This window comes from Rhea pennata, chromosome 2, assembly GCF_028389875.1.
Source record: "Rhea pennata isolate bPtePen1 chromosome 2, bPtePen1.pri, whole genome shotgun sequence".
NCBI lineage: Eukaryota > Metazoa > Chordata > Aves > Rheiformes > Rheidae > Rhea > Rhea pennata.
This window is the reverse complement of record NC_084664.1, coordinates 118023329-118036226: the sequence shown is the minus strand read 5'-3', so window position 1 is coordinate 118036226 and position 12898 is coordinate 118023329. Positions and strand designations below refer to the sequence as shown.

Genomic DNA, 12898 nt, shown 5'->3' with positions numbered 1-12898 from the left:
TGAATAACAAATATTACTAACTTTGTGATATGCAATTATTTTTTTTTAAAAAAAAAAACTATTTCTTTGGTTTATATAAATATTTATTTCCTAAAACTTGTATTTACTGAAAAGATAATGTAGGAAAAATAAAACAGGAAATGAAGAAAACAGAGATCATGAAAGCAAGCAAAAAAAGCAATGAAACAATTCATGAAATAAAAATATCATAGCAAGGGCACTGAAAAATATCTAAATAACACAACTGGGATTTAAAAAAAAAATTAGAAACTTTCATTAACAGACCACACAGACATTGATTAACTGTTATAGTATTGGTTAGCCAGTTGTGCATAGTTTCTTCAATGTAAAATGTAAAGCTGTTCCTGTGACATTTTGTTTGCTTTCCACAGAAGCTGCTTTTTTTTTTTTTTTTTTTTTTCTTTCCATTGGGATAGCAAATTGGAACCTTTTATTTACACAATTAGCCAGAACCTACTATGAGGTAAGTTTCTGTAAGGTAGTTTCTGTCTCCCTAAGCTGTTGAGTCCTATTCTCTACCATCACTTAAAGTCAGAATTCTCTTTAAAGATGTACGCTAACTACGGAAACTAGATAATTAGTAAACCAGAGAGAATGTTTACCTTTGTATGTGGAAGGTATTACACATAAAAGGATCTCCTCCTATCACAAAATATATTTTCCAGACTGCCTGTATCTGATTCCACATACATTTAGATTTGCATATCCTGGTGCCATACCACTAATCTTCGATTTAAATGTAATTTGAATTATTCATTTCATGCTTTGGTCTGTTTGATTCTCTCCAATAGTGTTCTGAAATGTAGAATTTCTTTCCTTTGTATCCTTTCATTTCCTCTTCTTTCCAGTTTGTATAATTAACTCGCAATGTCATTCTACTACGAAGTCTTAAGAAAAAAGTAGTTGGTGACTCAGAAAATGCGACGATTCAGGAATGTCTCTAAGGTACTGTTTAGCTTTAATTTTCCTAAATTTTATTCCTAAATCAAAATAAATTAAATATTCAATATCTAAGAGTTATTTGTTATATTTGAGAACACAGAAAAGAACTTCATAACCACAGGTCTTAAAAATGTAATATTCTCTTTATTCAGAGCTACTTGGTAAAGCTAATCTCATCAAGTTTTTGCTTGTGAAAAACTCTGAAAGCAACAATATACAATTATAGGGCCTAATATATTTTTGGCAGAATGATTTTCATGCACCTTTTGGTGGTTGTTAAGTATATGGTGCTACACGAACTTTACTTGTGTCATTGCATTTCAGATCAGACTAAATTACCTTCTGTGTAGTGGTAGAAGTACATGAAAAGACACATTTTTTGCAAGTGGTAGATATTTATTTGTGCACGTGTGTACGTATCTATAGTTGTACATATAATGGAAGCTCCAGATGCTGAACCTAGGACAGACATAAATTCCTGAGGAAGGCACTATTTTCATTCTTTGTTTATACAGACCCTAGGAAAATCCTACTGTTCCCCTCTTCCCAATACTGATAAAAAGTAATGGAGATAGAGAGCTCTCCCAGGACTGCCTTAGAGTTGTGTAGAATATTTGCTCTTTGTTGCCTTTGGGATAGGAAGTATATCACTAGCAAAAGAAAAGTATAGGGAGCTTTGGAGATCCTCAGATAGTAGTTCAGTCTTAGATAATTTACAGGTTACTGTAAATTATGCCAAAGGCTATTTTAGCTCTTGACTGATGCCATGGCCTACAGATTGCAAAGGAGATCTCAAGGCAAGATATAGCAGATAGCCACTAATCTATAAGTGCTCAAACATGCCTAGAAATGTACTGCAAAAAGTTACTCATACAAGTAAGTAGTTTTAATTAACAAGGATATAACAGAATTATGATTCAAAATTTTAAATTTAAACTTAAGTATGATCAAATAAAACTACTTCTAGTGTGGTTTTCTTCTTATGGTGTCTGAAACATTCACCAGAACATATAACTATTCCCAGAATCTCAAAGACTAGGTGTATTTATTGTATCGGGTATAATATATTATGCATTCTTCCCTGCCAAAATGTCTCACTTCCACAAAAAGTAATTGCAATACTGTTCGAATCCTTTTTTTTTTTTTTTTTTTTTTTTGGCAAACATGATTTTCTTGTCAGTTTTTGAAACTCTGAGAGGTTGACAGAGGCTTAGTGAGGGTAGAATCTTTAAAATTTCACTTGCTAAGTTCTAAGAAATCAACTATATTTTTTTCAAATGTTTATGGAGAACATAAACAAAAACTCATGATGAGCAAATAGATCATGTAAACTGCCATTATTTCTCTTTCAAAATGTAGACTATTCAAATTATGCCTAAAGGATTTTACCGCTTTTTCCTCTGGGGGAACAAGACATGCAATGAGTTTTGGGGGTTTGTTTTCTGCTTTAAACTCATAGAATTTTTTCGTAGCTTTGGGGAAAGTTCAACCTAGGAAATTATATAGAAAATTTCTATCTGAATAAATTAATGTTTACCTAAATTATAAGCAAATAAATGGGAATTTTGTAGTGGGAAGAATAAGCATTAATAATAATGGGTAGTATCATCATCTCTATGTAACTGTTAGTATATGACCTTCTGCCTAAATGAGATTCTATTCATGAGAATGTATTTATTTATTTTTTAGCACCACCTATTTACTTAGTATAATCAACAACTTAGCAAGATGGCAGGAGAACTTTATTTAGGATAACTTTAGGTTTTATTATTTAGATTCAACTCACAAAGTGTTTTCCTAAGAAGAGTAGCATTGTTTCAGTTCTTAGGGTTCAAACTATTTAAACACTATCTTCAAAACTAAATAAAGCAGATACTGAAAACTGAGCAAAGCACTGGAATTACACCAGCTCTAAACTTTGCTAAAGTTATCTGTGACTTGCTTGATTTTTAAATGAGAAAGCTTAATCAGAAAACATCTGTCTTTAAAGACTAAGACTCTACTTCCTCTGAAGTCTGTTTAACAAATTCTGATTGCTTTTTTTCTGAAAAGCAGTAGAAGGAATTGGACCAGATTGTTTCTATTTATATATGCAAGGAATTGCATCTCTGAGGATAAGATTTTAGCCATTAAAAACATGTATTGCAAAAGCTCTCAAAACCTTCTATTAATTTATTGCACTACTGCAGTGATTAACAGCTAAACTGCATGATGGAGATTTGTACTGTGAGTTTTAGGACTTGAATGACATCTTTAAAAGTGAAATTAGGGAAGCAGTCCAAGAATGTAAGCCTAGCCTACAGTCTGCTCTTTTGATTCTTCAGCCACGCTCCTATTTCAGAAATGTGAATTTCCAATGAACAGTTATTACTCCGAATGTAACAGAATCTTGAGGTTTCAGACTAATTCTACTCTTAATTTAGGTCATTTATATTCTGATTTATGCAAAAATATTGTTTGATCTTAGTTAGTAGTGCTAATGTATCCTTTTGCAGTTATTTTACATATAGAGGTTACAGTGAAATAACTCCTATGACACCTGAATAGTAAGGCTACTGTTTGATCAGTCTCTCTTATCAATCTCTCCTTTTACAGTAATAAAAATACTTTTTGCTTGCATGTTATCCTTCTGATGTAAATTTCAAAACATTATGCATGCACTATTTGAAAGGAATCTGTGTGTGATCTAGAGCAAGATACTTTCTTGTTTGCAATAAAACAGTATGTTATGGTATATTATTTTTATACAGAGTGATATCCATGGCATAGGAAGTTTATAAATTCCTTAATCTCATAGTGATAATCCTTATATTTAGTGTTATATGCAGTCCTTTTAATATGCAATGACAGCATGGGTTCAGATAATGAATGTTTTCCTACACTAATGATTATTTATGCTTCTGGATATTTCATATGCCTCTGATAACATGGAGGGTAATCACACATATAATATAACATCAGAAAAATCCCTACCATCTACATTAGGTGTTTCTTTCTCTCTCTCCATTATGAAATAAAGTCTCAAATTAGGTGGTGGGATTATCCTTCCATGTAATTGCATGAGTCTCTCTCTTACTTACATCAGTAAAAGACCCCACAAGAAATATATCCAAAAGATACCTCCTGTTAGATACTCACCTAAAATAAGGGATATGTAGGTAGAAATCCTCTGAAATCACATTCTAAAGTTTAGGAACATTTTCCGACAAAAGCTTCATAAAAGATGGTATGTTCGAATGTTTTGGCTTTCATGAACTGTCCTTTTGTTGTCAGAAAATTCCTCACAAATTCTTCAGTAGAAATATTTTATTTGCTGAGTTTAAAATTTAAAAAAGTACATTTTAAGATATTTTCTTTCCAGAAATATTACGGTATGTAACATGAGCGTTTTATTAAATATTTCTGCCTCTTGACTTTATAAAATTGGACAATACAACTGGCTGAAGAATTTAGCAGCTTTATAGTTATTGAGACATGGATCAGGGATCAGTCAGTAAATGACTTTAGTGGAAGTAACTTTTTTAACTTTTAACATGAACATTTCAAAAGAAAAACTCCCCTCAAATATTTCTTCATATTCTTGTTTTAACTGTTACTGCTAGGAATGATTTTATTTTGGATTACTCTTAAAACAACATGTAATCCTAGGGTAAACCTCTTCATGAAAGCTAAGTTTTCCTCCCACTTCTGTATGAGTCTGTGCATGGAGTTGCACGGGTTAGTTCTAGAATGGGCACTGCTAGTGATGTATAGACTCAAGATTAATTAGTCTAGAAAATGATGCCTTTTGTTCCACAAAGGTAATCTTTTCTAAATTAGCAACTAAGGCTTTTTATAAGAAACATCTGGATTTACTTCAAAGCAAAAAAAAGTAGTCTTAGCTAGAAAAGTTAAATATGACTGAAACTTGAACCTCATAATCTTCTATTACTTTAATTGAAGATAAAAGAATATGATTCTATAAAATATCAGAGCCTTGGAACCATACTAGAGGAATGCTGGAAGTATGAAATACAAGGCCATAACTGATATATTATTATTTCATTGCATCTGTGAAAGAAAACTGGTTCACAAAACCTTCTTGTTGCATAGTACTCTCCTATGGTAGCAGCTGCAGTATACTTACAAACTTACTTTTGATTAGAGAACTAAGAGATGACAATTATTAAAAATAAGCTTCAAATCCAAAGTTATATTACCAGAAAAAGTTAATATTCATACTCCTTTAAATTTGACATTTGATTTAATGATGTTATAAAGTTAGATCAGATTATCTCAACTTTTAGCACATTATTTTTGTTCTCGGTGTTTATTTGTGAGTTTTATGTGTCAGAGAGCCACAATGAGGAACACTGTCTTTCCTTGCCAGATTACTCTCTGGATCACTCTGAAACAATTTGATTTATATCTTTAAATATATAATTAACGTCATCTAACACAGACTGTGCATTTTCTTGGAAGTATCAGGCAGGTTCTTGTGCAATGTAAAATTGAGCTTTTTAAGTCAAAACATTTGAGTTAAAATAGCCTTGAAATAAAATAGCCTTGTTGACCTTGCAAGAAGGATAACATATCAATTATTGTACAAGATCCTTAAATGTTGCTATCCTAAATAACAAGGTGTTATTAAAAAAAAAATAAGCTGCTAAATCCAAGTAAACCAAATAAACAAAAGTAGCTAAGAAAACCAATAACACAATAACTATTCTACTGCTACATGTAGGATTAACAATACTCGTTTCATGATTAGGCTCATTTATCACTTCGTATTACTAACATTCAGGAAAATAGAAAACTAAAACAGTAATGGTAAAAGATTTAAGAAGCCAAGCCACAGGGAAGACTTCATGTAACTTCCTGTAGTGAAGTGGAAACCGGCTATATATATGTTTGTATGTGGTTCAAGGGTTTGTTTGGAAGTTACAAAGTCTGTGTCTTGGCTACTGTTCACCAGGTTTGTTTGGAGAATAGGTATTGCAGTTGGGGGAAAGCTATTGCAGAGAAGGATGCAAAAGGATTAGGGAAAATGTAACAACTGGGGATGCAAAAGGAGAAAATATTTATGTTCATCTAAGGATTTTACCTAGGTATTTTCAGAAAAAGCCTCTTGAAACAAGACTGAGATTGTTGACAAAAAGTGTTTTGAAGAGGTAAATGATGAGAGAATTTGGAAGAGATTCACATAATCTTTGTGCCTTAACAGTTAAAAGATGGAAGATACCAAGTAAAAAGACAGCTCGGCAGTGTGTATATAGGTATTAACTGGCGAAAAGACAGACTAAAGAGAGACTGTTACATTTAAATGAATAAATAAATAGGTAAGTTATATTTAATGAAGGGACTATATCTGATTCGTAAACTTGGTATGAGCTGTAGGAAGTAGCATAAATATTTGTATACAGCTGCAAGTGTCCTGGAAAACAAAACAGAGATCTTAAATTAGTATTTCACAATGTGAAGCTGGATGTCCTATGCACATTCATACACATATTATTGCAATCCTCGTCTGTGACAAATGATTTAAGTAGAACATTAGCTTCTAACTCCTTGGCTAATGGAAACTTGTCTGACATGGGTGATGCTTTTGTCAGGGTTAATTTCCACAGTAGGTGGAAATACTAGCTTAAGATACTTTTCCTTCTCTTAGGCTCTTCTGGCATTTATTCCTGCCTGTTGTGTCACAGCACTCTCTATGTCCTCAGTTACAAAGCTAGTCAGTCTGTCAAAAGGATCACAGAAGTGACTCAAATGGAAAATAAACTGGTCAAATCCCTTCCTCACTCTCTGTTTAAAAGAGAGTTTTCCTACTTTTCTTAACCAGATCAGTACTCTGACTTTAAGAGAGCAACCCTATGCACACTTGTACCAGTAGAGCATGGAAAAAAGTAGAAAAGCTGATGGAAAGGATGGCAGGAACTCCTTTAGCATGGCCACAGAGATAAGGCTCATGAGACTACAGGGGAATAGAATTTAAGAGAAATCTTGCACAAGCTGGACTATGCTTCACTGTAAATATTACCATTCATACACTGGAGTTGCACTGTCCTGTTGGGATTTTATATTTTGTCCTGGAGAGTAGCTGAGAGTTGTGCCACCTTTGAATTTCTATGTATTTAAGTAATAAAATTTCTGTGATATGGCTTTAGAAATAGGATTTTACAGGCATAGCACTAAGAACAAAGAATGGTCTCCCATGACAACTCTGGATGAAGGATGGAGATTAGGTATGATAATCAAAAAGCAATGGTTCTGCATCAGATATGATAAACCAGGTTTGCTGAGTTTGAAGAAACTGGGAAGAGGATGCATGATGCTTAGGAATAACGTAACAGTGGTGAGGCAGTTTAGGTAAAATACACTCCCCTCTTTCCCAGTTTTAAGTTTTGTAAAAAAACAAAGACACCTTAACATTCTCTCTCCCTCTCCAAAACAAAGGAACTCATACAGAAAGTTGTGACTTATGTGTTTCTAGCACTGTATTTTGTCTAGTCTGAGGCAAGCTTTTACTTAAATCAGAAAAAAATTGAATGTTGTTTGATTTAAATATTCTCAATAAGATAATCAAAAATCCCTTTGTTCCTTTTGCTTTCTTCAGGTGAAAGTGACTCAACTTCAGACCAAGACAAAAAGACTTGGTTTTGTTGCTTAGGGTAAGGTTTTAACAGCTGAGAACTTTATCCTATAGTTAGACATCTCACTTTAAGCATTTTAGGCATTTCATAGTCAGAGTTTTTTTGGGGATAGGGCCTAATAACCAAATTATTTGTCCCGATCTTTCAACCAAAAGCACTGAAATTTTGCTCAGCGTTACTCTTGCTCCTTAATGAAGATATGTGGACTACTATGTCTGCACAAAGCTGGATTTCCATGACAGATAATTTGAAAACCTGTTCTGTATTGTTGCTGCCTTATTACTTATGTTCTTCTATATTCCTACTATAGATAGACAATAATAATAGCAATAGCCTTACTTCCATCTTCAGATTCTTTAGAGTAGATTATTGTAATGAAGTAAAAATAGCTTTAAAAATTTTGTAACATGTTACTGTCCAGAAAATAAACTTGTGTGCATCAAAGACAGATGATGTAATGAACTGAATGCTGCTCTGCAGATCATTATGCATAACTACTTCAAATCATGGCATCTGTTTAACTTTGATTTATAGTTATACAGCCCTGTGAACCCTATATGCATACATAAATGAAAAATAACAAAGGACAGTCAAACCTTACAGCAGTAGAAGTTTTAGAAGATATGACCAGTGGTTAATATGCTTCATAGCATGAGATCTGATTAAATAAAGAGTTTAGGAGCATTCCACTACAACTACACATGTCCCTTTTGCTCTTATACAAACAAATTAAATTGCAGAGTGCCGCAGCTTAAATCCTAAAGTGCACATGCCATTTTGGCAGTCAGTGATTCTTACATAAATAAATAAATAAATAAATTCCTATTTTTGAGGTTTTGGAGAGAGAACAGTTACGTTCTCATATATAATTAAAACATATATAATAAAAAATGATGGTCATTATGAGGAGAAGGCTGAAATATTTATTTGCTAAATTGTCAAAAGGGAAATTTGAGGAAGTTGCAACTTGAATATTTGCTAGGTTCCATCTTGCTACCACATGCAGTAAAAAGATGATCATGGATGCTCAATTCTTCTCACTGTTGCATGGGAAAATGAACACCTGTATTATGCTTCCGCATTACAAAAACTAGGGATGTATGTATGATTGGACAGGAAGATGTACAGTGAAACATACTGAAAGGAATCTAAGAAATTTTACCTACGTTTCAGAAGTACGACACAGTTTACTTACCTGAATGAACAATGAGTAAAAGCTGTCCTTAAATTTTTCTGCTGTCTGGTACAGAACATGTAAGATTTTTTTTTTTTTTTTTTTGATCCCATTATAAAAAACAATATAGTAAGTAGTTTCCAGATTCCATATAGAACTTGTCTTATCTAAGATTCATTTATTTATTTTCCACTATGAAAGGAACTCTGTCCCTACAAATACAAAACCTTTTCATAAATAATTCCATTTACTAGTTCTATGAATCTAATTTGAGCCTATTATTGAGAACAAACTGTCACAAAGTCCCACACTTTTTTAAAAGCAAGGACACGGCTTAACTTAAATAACCTTAGTAAATTCCTGGCAGCCGAGAGAGATTACAATGCAAATGCTATCAACTGGAGCTGCTGAATGCAGATTTGCTTCTAGATTGCCTTAGTGGGTGATGCAGTCCTTCTAAAAACAATAGAGAAAAATTTAATTACTTCTGTCTCTTTAGAAGTTTTACGGACTTAATCCATACAACTTCTCTGTTTTAGGTAAATTATAGTCTCTGTTTTAAAGAAGTATTCCCTTTCTGGGAATGCTGGGGCAGAAATGGCTTTTAAGATGTTTTCTTTTGTATATAAAATAGTACAGAAAATAGTAGTAAATTGTACCTACATAAAATAGTTACTAACAAGTAATATTATAAACAACTACAAAATAACCAGCATTAATAACTGTTACATACTTTGTTACAGCCATTTTAAGGTTATAGGAGAAGTAAAATCTGTAGGAAATTTACTGATACAGTTTGTAAAAGTGGCCATGTTTTTGGAATCTGAATCACTTAATCAAGTCTGACTAATAAATAGCAGACTCCAAGCTACAGGTTGCAAACAATTTCTTGAGCCTAGCCTAATTTTGCTATCAGTTAGAGCAAAAAGATAAAAGGGTTGATAGCTCCTACAGAACAGAAAAGGGATTAGCATTAACATGTTAGCCATTGTAGAGCAGAAAGAAATCAAGGAAAAGGAGGAAAATGTCATAATAAACTGTCATTATAATAATCATAACCATTATCATCATAATAAATGATATCATAACCAATATGAATTGTCTGTCATGGTTTTAGGCTTGCCTTTTGAAGGTATTTTGTGCTCTCCTCCATAAGGAGTAATAAGTAAATTGCATTTTTGTGACTTTTTCAAAGCAGCGAGCTATTTATGGCAGAAGAATCTTCCTACTGAAGAAAAAATAATGCTTAAAGAAGTAAGTTGGTAGACATTCTGAGTATTCTTTTCAGAGCAGGTAGCGGGCCTAGGTGTCTACCACAACCGTGCACTAGTCATGGAGAATCAATTAAAATGACAAAACTGTCTTTTGAAATTCATTTTTGATAGTCTTACACAAATGTCCCTACATATTTAGGTTAAGCTATTATGTCACAAGTTTTCTCATGATCATCACAGTAGCACTTAGTGCCTTACAGAAGTGTAGCTAGTAGTCTAAACATAAGCTTCTTCTACTTAGCATACTTTCATCTATTCTAAAATAGCATTTTAACTACAATGAATACAAAATTAACAGTCTTAAGCTGAAGGCATGACACTTACTTTTATGCAGAATGATGTATACAGCACCACTCACTGTTCCTCCACATGAAAGTTAGGGCCAGTCTTAAGATCTCCTGTACCGTGAACCTTACTGTCACGGATAGGATTCTGAAAATTTTCATTGTCTTCATATTCTAATGTCCTCTTCCATGCTTACAGCAAGGCAAAAATCTACAAAAATAATATCAAAACCACTAATAAAAGTGAAGTACCAGAGAAGTATATGTCAATTAATACTCAGTTATTACAGGTCATAGAGTAAATTAATAGTATTAATGCATAAAAATTAAGTAGTAGCAACACTGTATCACATATAAAATGAATTTTACTTTAATGAGTGGTAGTTGCCACATGCAACTAGTTAAGACAAAAAATTACAATACATTTTTGCTTCAGCATACCAGGTTCACATTCACAAGCACCAGCTACATTATAGTTAGCTGAAGCTTCCAGTATAAGTCATATATGTATGTGGTAGTTTAAAGTTTTATTTCTATTGTAACATCTGTTTAATGAAACAAATGTTATATGCTAACTTCTGCAGCAGCTCTTGGAATTTAAGAAACAATTTTAGGACAAAATGTATTACCCAACATATCTAGCTAATACTTATTGCAAGAACATCCATCAAATATTACTTACAAATCTGTTCCAGAGCTGAAGGAATGTTATCTTCTCTTTCCTTTGGAAACACTCATTGGGAAATTCCAGTGTCCACGCTCTGTATCAAAGTGACAATCAGTAAGTTCCTATGTGGCTAGAGTTTGTTACTATATGTACTGTATTCTACTGTGCTTTGTGTACTGTACTGTACAAAATGTTCCTTTTCAACTAGCAGCAATATTGGAGGACACTAGAGTAGCTCCTTATCTAACTAAACTATTTAAGATGCCTTTTAAATCAGCTCATGGGTTTGTTATTACTTTCATTTATTTGCATTACTTAACTGATTAACCAATGAATCCAAATTTCTAGTTCTGATGTTTAATTACTTAATTGACTTAGCCTTTTTACATTTATGATATGAAAATACTGAAATGGAAGCCTGCAGACTAGACTTGTTTTGCTGGAAGCCATGACTGAAGTGAAGGAAGTGATAAGGTCATCCCCCTTCAGCCTAAAGGATAAACCCTACTCGACCCAGTTGTGCTGGATAAATGAACATATTTGCCCACTTAATCATTACCAAAATAAAATTAAGTTATCAATAAGGCCTGTTGCATAAAACCCATATTGCAGGTATGTGACTTGAGTGACTATGAGGAAATCATGGAATGGGGCAGGGGGAAGCAATTCTGTAGTTCCATTCTTTTTACCCTACTTCTAAATAAACGCAGCACGTTTTAACAACGCAGACCTGAATTCTTGTGCAACCCGACTCTGCTGCTATTGCAGGTGCACCCAGGCACAACCTGGCTGGATGCCAGCCTCCTGGCACGTATCTTCCCATCAGTGAGAGCATGCTGCCGAGGAATGGAGAGATCACTGGCTTGACCCTATCACCTAGCAACTTGGTGGTAAGTTGCTGAAGCAAGAAAGAAGAATCGTCACTTTAAGTGAAGCTGGTATTACAGGCCTTTAAAATATGACTTCCATGAAACAAGTCTGAGAATAAACCCTGGACATAGACGAATTCAGCAGTTTTAAGGGAGCAAGTGTAGCCAAACCTCTAGGGAATGTTTTCTATAATCTGCGCTGCAGAGCTGCTCTGGGGATAACTTAGATCTGACAGCCCTGACTCTCGTTGCCCACTGCTCTGGGCCAAAAGCAGCTCAAGTGCATGATTTTGAGCAGCGATCGGTACGGGGCAGTATACGGACGGTGGCCTCGGTGGCAGGCACAGGCCGAGCTCCCCTCAGAGGCCCGGCTGGGTCCCTGCCGGCCCGGACCCGCCGACAAAAGGCAGGGGAAGGAGGGCAGCGGTAACGGCACCGCTTGCCTCACGGCCGGGCACAACCGGAGCAGCGGGCGAGACAGGGCGCAGCCCGCCAGGCCCGGGGTGGGGGCGGGGGGGTCTGCCCCTCCGCCCCTGCCTCCTAACGGCTCTTCCCGCCCCCTCGGCCACGTGACGCCCGCGAGGACCCCCACGGACCCCAGCCACGCCGCGGCCAAATCCCCCGCCCCGGGGATACAAGCGGTTTCACGCCGGCAGCCAATCGGGAGGGTGGGCTCGCTTCCCTCTTGCCTCCCATTGGTCCGGAGCGCGGGGCGTTGCCCGCCGCGCCGCAGCAGAGCGGAAGCGCCGCCGAAGCCCCCGGCTCCCTACGCTGGAGTGCGGGGCGCGCGCCCGCCGCAGTTCTGCAGTCCAGCGCCGCCGCGCCGGGGCTCGCGCACGCGCCCAACCGCCGCAGTAGCCGGGTCTCTGCGGGGCGGGGCCAGGCCGCGCGGCGCCGCGCCGGCCGGCCGGGTGCAGCGCGCTTCCCGCCGGTGCGGGAGGAGGTGGGAGCGCCGGGGCAGGGCGCGGCGTGGCGCGGCGGTGACTTTCCGCGCCGGCAGCGGGGATGCTGCAGCCGCCGCTCGTGGGGAGGCAG

General features: G+C 36.1%; 1 long non-coding RNA gene across 1 annotated transcript; it reads right to left on the bottom strand.

Annotated features, from left to right (window-relative positions):
* Positions 1-6296: 6296 nt before the first annotated feature.
* LOC134136352 (uncharacterized) lies at positions 6297-11083 on the bottom strand. Its single transcript, XR_009957483.1, has 3 exons — positions 11010-11083; positions 10368-10538; positions 6297-6376 (listed from the first exon to the last, which is right to left on the bottom strand). It is a non-coding gene; the product is annotated as an uncharacterized LOC134136352 (long non-coding RNA).
* Positions 11084-12898: the final 1815 nt, after the last annotated feature.